General features: G+C 37.1%; 1 long non-coding RNA gene across 1 annotated transcript; it reads right to left on the bottom strand.

Moving 5' to 3' along the window:
* Positions 1 to 1,478: 1,478 nt before the first annotated feature.
* Positions 1,479 to 8,293, bottom strand: LOC121394154. Its single transcript, XR_005961518.1, has 3 exons — positions 8,100 to 8,293; positions 6,502 to 6,603; positions 1,479 to 1,561 (listed from the first exon to the last, which is right to left on the bottom strand). It is a non-coding gene; the product is annotated as an uncharacterized LOC121394154 (long non-coding RNA).

The raw sequence follows: 8,293 nt of genomic DNA, 5'->3' as shown, positions 1-8,293 counted from the left end.
AGCTTTAATTCTCAGATGAATCAGACTGCAGGGTTTATTTATAAAATTGGGACTAAGCTGTGTGTTTTTAGTCTGGTTTGAGTTTGCGTGAGCCCTGAAATGCAGCTCTTTGCATACAGAGAAAAAGTCTATCTGTATGCAGCACTGGAACATACCGCCAGTCCTATACTTATATACTATACTTATATCAGGAAATAAGAGCAGGGCTCTCTCATGCCTGAATGTGATTGTGATGCACTCTTTTCATAATGCATTGGCTGAAAGGGCTAGATGCAACTCTTTTTGCAGTTCTTAACACTAACGCAGGTGCATTTTCCCCTTGTAAATGTGACCCTGTCTATTAATCCCATCAAAATGGAAGTTAGTTGGTACTCAGTGTGAAATGTCTGTTAAATACTACATAGAGAGATATACATGAACATTTACATTAAATATCATGTAAATGCATTGTATTTTTTAAGAAAGCGGTAGTAAAACCATTAATACTAGTCTAAAGCATTTCAGCTGTTTCTATTTTGTCTAATAAATGTTGCATGTGATTGAAACTGTGTTTCTGTATCTCCAGGGGGCCCTAATCAGTTAATGTTGGTTTAACTTTAAGGCCAGTAATGGCGAGATTTATTTTGTAGGGGTATATGCTTTTCTAGATATTCCTGCCAGAAGGCCAACTAGGATCAAATATGCAGTGAGTCCTAGTAATTTAGCAGAAATGCTGATATAGGGGCCCTCCACCCAAAAACTGTAAAGAAATAAATGTAATTAATTAACTTAAAATAAAATAAATTTACTTTTAAGTGCCAGACATATATGTCTGGCATTTTTTTCTCTACACTCATGGTTGTGACTCCTGAAACAATGTTGCAAGTCAACTGATTAAAAGACCTAAAAGAAACTGACTTTATACTTTAACTGTTTTAACAGTCAAGCCCAGAAAACAAAAAGGGATAAACAAACAGTGCTTTCAGTGGCAACTGCCTTTATAAAACATAATTAAAACCACAAAATCTTTAAAGGGGTTGTTCACGTTTAAGTTAACTTTTAGTATGATATAGAGAGTGATATTCTGAGATAATTTGCAATTGTTTTTGTGTTTTATTATTTGTGCTGTTAGCTATTTAGCTTTTTGTTCAGCAGATCTCCAGTTTGCAATTTCCCTAGCAACCATGCATTAATTTGAATAAGCGAGGAACTCCACCACCGAAATCTGCGCAATCTAACGCAGTGCACAAAAACACTGCTTCAAGTCGGATGCGACGGAAATAAGGTAGGCAGGCGCGTTTCAGGCATCACCGCCTGATGCAAGGTACTCACCTTGCCTCATGGCAGAAAAGCCCCTGAAGGTAGGCAACAGGAACTTTGGATGGTGTCGCAGCATTTGTCCGACTGTCAGATGCAGACACTGCATGCTGCATCTGCATCCAACAGTCGTGTTGCGTCGTATGAATGCTGCGACTTCATCCGACATTTCCATCTCTTACCTTATTTCCTTGATGCCTGCGTTTTTGCTCAGTGCGTCTGTGCCGAAATCGTCCTACAAGACTGGAATATGAATAGTAGAGGCCTGAAGATAAAGATGAGTAATTAAAAGTAGCAATGACAATACATTTGTAGCCTTACAGAGCATTTGTTTTTAGATGGGGTCAGTGACCCCAATTTGAAAACTGGAAAGAGTCAGAAGGCAAATAATTAAAAAAATATAAATCATGAAGAATAATTGAAAAGTATCTTAAAGGGGTTGTTCACCTTCAAACAACTAGTTCAGATAGATCACCAGAAATAACGACTTTTTACAATTACTTTCTATTTTCTATGTGTGACTGTTTTTCTAAAATTGAAGTGTAAAGTGTCATTTAACACCTTCTAAAGGAGCTCTAGGGGGGGTGCCCACGCCCACCCTGTAAACTGTTCTAAATGGATACATTTAGTTGAGACATTTCTTATCTTTGTCCCAGCTGAACAGAATCTCCGGGTTTCATTACAGGCAGCTTTTAGAATTGATACAATAGTTACTAATACTCCAGAGATGCTGCTGAGAAATGTATCAACTAAATGTTACAAAACTGTAACAGTTCAGAGTCTGCACCTGAATTACTGAGCTGCCAGACTCAAACACCAGAGACACGAAAATTCAACTTTAAACTTAGGTTTTGGAAAAATAGTAAAAAATAAATAATGGAAAATAAATTTAAAAAAGTCTTTATTTCTGGGGAACAATCTGAAAACAACTGAACTGAAATAAAGTGCTTGGAAGGTGAACATCCCCTTTAAAATTGACCATTCTATAACATACTAAAAGTTAACTTAAAATTGAATCACCCCTTTAATGTAATCTGTTTGCATTCACTAAAGAACACAAAAAGTAGTCTCATACTCTAACTAGCCATGGCAAAAAAAACCTGAAAAATTGCTGATTTAACATCAATAGCATCAATTGTGTTTTCATTAACCATTGATTTTAGGTAATCAACCCTGATGCTAAAATATTAACGAAACTGCTCGACTTTTAAAAGTTATAACTGAGCTGATACACAGCGATCAATCTGGGGTTATGCCCAAAAAAAATACATCTCTAAACCTGAGAAGGGTGTTCACTCACCTGCAATACTCTAAACTAACAGAAACAGAGGGACTACTAGTGTCTCTCGATATAACCAAGGCGTTCGACTCAGTCAGCTGGGAATTTCTATGGACAGTGCTAAAACGATATGGGTTTGGCCCCAGGTTTATTACCTGTCCTGGATCATAGCCCCTATTTATCCACTTGTCTCCCTTACTATTTACACTGGCTTTTGAACCCCTCGCCATAGCTATCCAGCTCAATGCAGGAATTAGAGGTCTAACAGTTGGTAGGGCCGAAAACAAAATAGCCCTGCATGCAGATGATATAATCCTTTCACTTACCCAGGCATTGAACACTTTGGAAACATTTGGGGACTATAGTGTACTTTGGATAAATAGGCAAAAAAGTAATCTATTTTCTCTAGGGGACTCAGGAAGTGGGGGCACCCTACATGGACTTCGTTGGGTATCCCAATTTAGATATCTGGGCATAGAGATCACCAAAGATACGCCCAAATTTTGTGATACAAACTTGGACCCCATAATATCGAAATTCAAAAGAGATGCTACTCACTGGATAAAAACTCCCTCTAACTGTCTGGGGCAGAATCAATTTATTTAAAATGATAGATCTCCTTCAAAATTCAACAACATTTGGGCCCCATGGATAGATGCTAATCCAACAATAGCACTCCCTGATATACCCTTACCTAGACAACCTCAATAAACTTGCAACTGGTTGAACTTCCGAGAATACAGTATTGTCACACAACATGTGTATCATGGATAACCTAATACAGTATACCTCTGTTAGAAATATGTCAAACTGTAAAATGGACTGTGAACGTAATGTTTTATATTTATGGTTGTTTAAAAATCAAAATAAAAACCTTTTAAAAAAACCAAAAACATTAATTTTAGGACATCTCTAGTTCATAGTCCTTCTTTAACTTAACTGAACCAAACTGAACTGTTCTTCAGTTGTGGTTTTCCAATCCTTGAATCCAAAACCAAAGAAATCAATGTTATATATTTTGTTTGAGTGCTGTGGAATATGATGGTTTATTATGATAATTCCAAAGGATCGCTTAAAGGAATTGTTCAGTATAAAAGTAAAAACTGGGTAAATAGATAGGCTGTGCATAATAAAAAAATGTTTCTAATAAAGTTAGTTAGGGAAAATGTAATGTATAATGATAGAGGATAACTGGGCTAATGAGTACACTGATCCATCATGCCACAAAGACACCTATGTACTTTGTATCACATAATAGTGCACCACAGTTGGAATTTTTATATTAAAGAGAGAGCAAATTAAACTTATGGGAATGTATGACACTTTAAAAAGATGAATGAACTCAGGCCTTGGTTTTATATTTCTTACATATATCACAGTCCAAAACGAATGTTTGATCCCACAATTGATACTAGTTTAAAACGTATGATTCCATTAGACATATTTTCCTTTGCTGCTGTGATTAAACAACTGTATACAAGTATGTTTCTGTTCATATACTGTATATGCCCAGTATTTTTAGCTTCATTTTGCATATACATCCTGAAGAAGGGACCTCAGAAAGTTTTCTTTTACAATATATATATATATATATATATATATATATATATATATATATATATATATATATATATATATATATATATATATATATATATATATATATATATATATATATATATATATATATATATATATAGTTAGTTAGTTAGTTAGTTAGAAATGAAAGGTATCACATATGCCACTCTTTTTTCTATTGGCTAACCCAGTGAAATCCTTGTTTTGGGCACTGCTCAGAAAACACAAAACCTAACCAAGACTCAGCAAACATCCCTTGAACCCTGGGTGGGTGATCTTGGCCTTTTCAAAAACCTGTTGCTTTAATTGCTATATGTTGGGTAGTTAGCATTGGTTTTCCCACTTTATAAAAGCTCCTCACCAAGATCAATGTTTTTACTAAAACAACTGGCATCCTTATATGTTATCATGAAGGAAAACTGCATGTGCACCCAGTCGCAAAAGCTACTGTTAATGTAATGTTATGAAATGAAAGTCCCACCTTTTTCCTCTAGAGGCCCAGTACAAGGAGAACATTGGCGGTCTCTTGTGAATACTTATTGGTTTAAAAACAAACATCTGCTTGAAAAGCACCGGTTTGAAAGCAAATTATGATTGTTTGTTATAGGTTACTAGACCTAGGTCAAGTCAAATTTGCATGTTTTATTACATTGCTGTCAATGCAACTACTTTTATCTACTGTATGTGTTATGTTCCAGTACAAAGGATTAGTGGGTTATATTTACATAGGTTAGTAGGCAGGTGTGATGAGTGTAAGTGGTGCAAATACATCAGCCATTTAAATGAAAACACGCCTGAACATACTGAGGTCATAACAAAGTGCATTGATTGCTACTGCCCATTGGGCAGGTCTGGACTGGGAGTCAAAATAGGCCCTGGCATTCCAATAATAGAGAGGCCCAATCAACAACCCACCAGCCCTCTAAATAGTGACTTTCTATGGCATCCCCTCTGGCACTTGCCAGAACCCACAGATTGCCAGTCTGGGTCTGCCATTGGGGCTTCAATACCAACAAAACAAATTAGCCTAAATATGCCTTGAAACCATGTAGCTGGTCATTGAGTGATTTAATAGCCACTGCTGTGAGAATCTACCCCCCAGCTGTATTTCACACATGTGAACAAGTAAATACATGCATTGCACTTCTTGTTGCACCCTCTTATGATCTCAGCAAGGTAAATGGTCTATGTTAGATCTGGGACAAAACATTATTTCAGGAGCATATAGTCTCTTTTTTGTTTCTCTTTACCTCTCACTGATTTTTGTCATTTTTCCCTGATAGTACTTTGCTCTAGCCTTTCTGTCCGCACTAGGAAAGAATGTCTTCATAAACAAGAAGGATGAAGTTAAAGGGACACTACAGTATAATAAAATTTCAGAACGTTAATATTGGTCCTTGAACAAAAAAGTGATTTACTGAGATGTTATCATACACAGCAGACCAATCCTGCTTTATGATTATATTATTACATTGGGGATCGAAAGGAAAGTATGGGCAGGCAGTTATGAGAATGAGGATAGGAAAAAGGCAAAGTGATTTGAAGGTGGAGAGAGGGGAAAATTGATTGGAGGGGTGGAGAGAGCAGGCATTTGTTTATTACTGAAGCAGCAAGCTAATGGGTTGTCCGTGGGTGAAAGTGTGGTTTTAGGAGTGCGCACTTGGAGTAGCCGAATGTGGTTTGTGGACGAGCTTAAGCTTTCTTTTCTCAGATATGGGCCCTGCCATGTTTGCTAGGTGAAGTTCAAATTAAATATCATCCATACACTTCAATGGTCACAAAAAATCCTATATACATGTTTGCTTATACCAAGCTATACCCTTTAATCAGTCATAGTTTAGACTTCTTGCTTTTAAACAGCAAGGCATTAAGAAGAACAAATCATGAACAGTAAGGAGAAAAATTTAAATTTAGAGTAAAGTTGAGTTAACATAACAAGATTCAATAATGAGTGGTAGATTTATCCAAAAGAAAACAATTCTCAACCGTCTTCACTTTTTCTCTCCAAGTAAAAAATTGTCATACTTTTAACTTGATCAGTTGATATAATTCTGGTTAACCGTGGAGTCATTTTGTCTATAGGTTATATTGGTTTGAAGGCTTTTAGGTTAAAAAGCCCTTATGGAAAGTAAAAAATGTTTTAGTAAATAGTACTTTGCAGAAAACCAGCATTACCATCAAGAAAACAAATTTCTGCTTTTAACATTTTAGCTTAAAGTGTAATTGCCCCCTCTAGTGTCAGCATGGATTAGTGCACAATGAATCCATTAACATTTAAAACCAATTGAACACACAAATAGCTGCTTTGCTCACACTGCAAGTCACATTGAAGCATTGCAAATACTTACAGCAGTTTCTACCTTTCCTATATGTTGACTGGCATTTTTTTCTTGCCTAGTGGTAAGGTGGCCAAATCGTATTCTTTAGGTTCAGCTTCTTGGTTTTGATGCCTGCAGAAAGAAATAGGTGTTACACTGCTACAAAGTCTTAAAATTACAACATACACCTACATTAAAAAACATTAGGTAAAAATGTGTGTGTTTATAATTTAATTTCAAATCAACAATTTTTATTTCTGTTATCATGCAACAGTGTAGTAGGGAAATATTTTGCATTTGTGCCCTCCCCTGATGAGTAAAATTGCACTGATTACATTGTTCACCCCACTAGTCAATCACTCTGTAGACAAAATGAGGGGGGAGATATGACAGCTACTGCTTTATCCGATGATCTTTCGTGTGCCCTGATGGACTGCTTGGGAAGACAAGAATGTAATATAATATATATAAAGCTTTTGTAGGTCTAATAAAAGATAGAACCTCATCAGATGTTGCATTTCAAACAAAAGACCATTAAAAATGCTATCTGCCAGTTAGCGACTAGTACTGCCGCAAACTTATTCCAGTGGGTGACTTTTTCATCTCAAGTTCCACTTAAAGGTCCAATCAAGCCCATCTACCACTGCTCCAGAACCCCTGTCAAAGATAAAAAGCCTTTATGCCTGTCATGACTTTGGAGGAAGCTCGACACTTAGGGGTTATTTATCAAAGGTCGAGATTTAGAGGTTTGTGAGTTTTTTTTATACCTCAAATAAACTCACAACTCTGATTTATGAAAAAATGTGAATAGGAAAAACTGGAATCAGTGAATTTAAAAAAAATTAATAGAGTTTAACAGCGAAACCCACAAAAAAAAAACCGAACACCATGAAGGCTAAAAACATCTTCAAATGGTTCAAGGGGCCTCTGCCATTGACTTCTACATTACCTTGACAGGTTTTAGCTGGAGTATTTTAGAATTCGAGCCATTTCCAGCTTCGGGGGAAAATGAATCTTGAGAAATGCAAGTTTTTTTTAAAATAAAACTGAAAATTAAAGTTTTGACTGAAAAAATACCCTTGACAGCATTTTACGGGTAAATATTCACTTGATCTTCAGTAAATAGCCCCCTTAGGGTTGCCATCTGTCTGGTTTTGATCCGGACAGCCTGATTTTCAGAAGGGCTGTTCAGGTCTAAACTGCCCGGCTGATCTCCATGTCATCACGCAGCCCCACATCACCCCGCCCCTCGACTTTATCACCCTGCCCCACAATGTCACAGTCACACCCCCTGTGATTTCAGCTCCTCGTCCAGAAGGCTGAATGGAAAAACATGGCTGACCCTACTGACACAGAGGAACAAGCCAAAGTTTAATAGTGTCATTCATGCTGAATGTGAAGATTCGCATGACCACATAGTCCACATTTTGGGAACCACTGCCTTATTCCAGCATGCCTTCCAGGATGCGCTGGAGGGGTTCGAAGTTCACAATGTTGTTGGAGGGGTCCAGGATGCTAAAGCAGAGAGCACAATTGCTCTTAAAGCTGCGCTCTTTAAGTTACCAGTATTTTTGCTGCCCCTAGTAACAAGTGGGGAGCTGCCGCCTGAGACGAGTTTCACAACTTACCTCATTGACACAGCTCTCCAGTCAGGCAAGGCCCCTTGCAAAGTCTCAGTCCATAAATTTGGTCAAAACTATTATATATGTCATCCATCTTGCTAGATGTGGCCTACTTGCAAACTTCAAACTGGCAATCTGGGTGCCTAAAAGGCAGATGAGATTCAAGGTCGATAAATGTAAAGTCATGCACCTGGGATGTA

The sequence above is a fragment of the Xenopus laevis genome, chromosome 1L (genome assembly GCF_017654675.1).
Source record: "Xenopus laevis strain J_2021 chromosome 1L, Xenopus_laevis_v10.1, whole genome shotgun sequence".
NCBI lineage: Eukaryota > Metazoa > Chordata > Amphibia > Anura > Pipidae > Xenopus > Xenopus laevis.
Note: the sequence above shows the minus strand (reverse complement) of the source record. Positions and strands in the feature narration are given on the sequence as shown.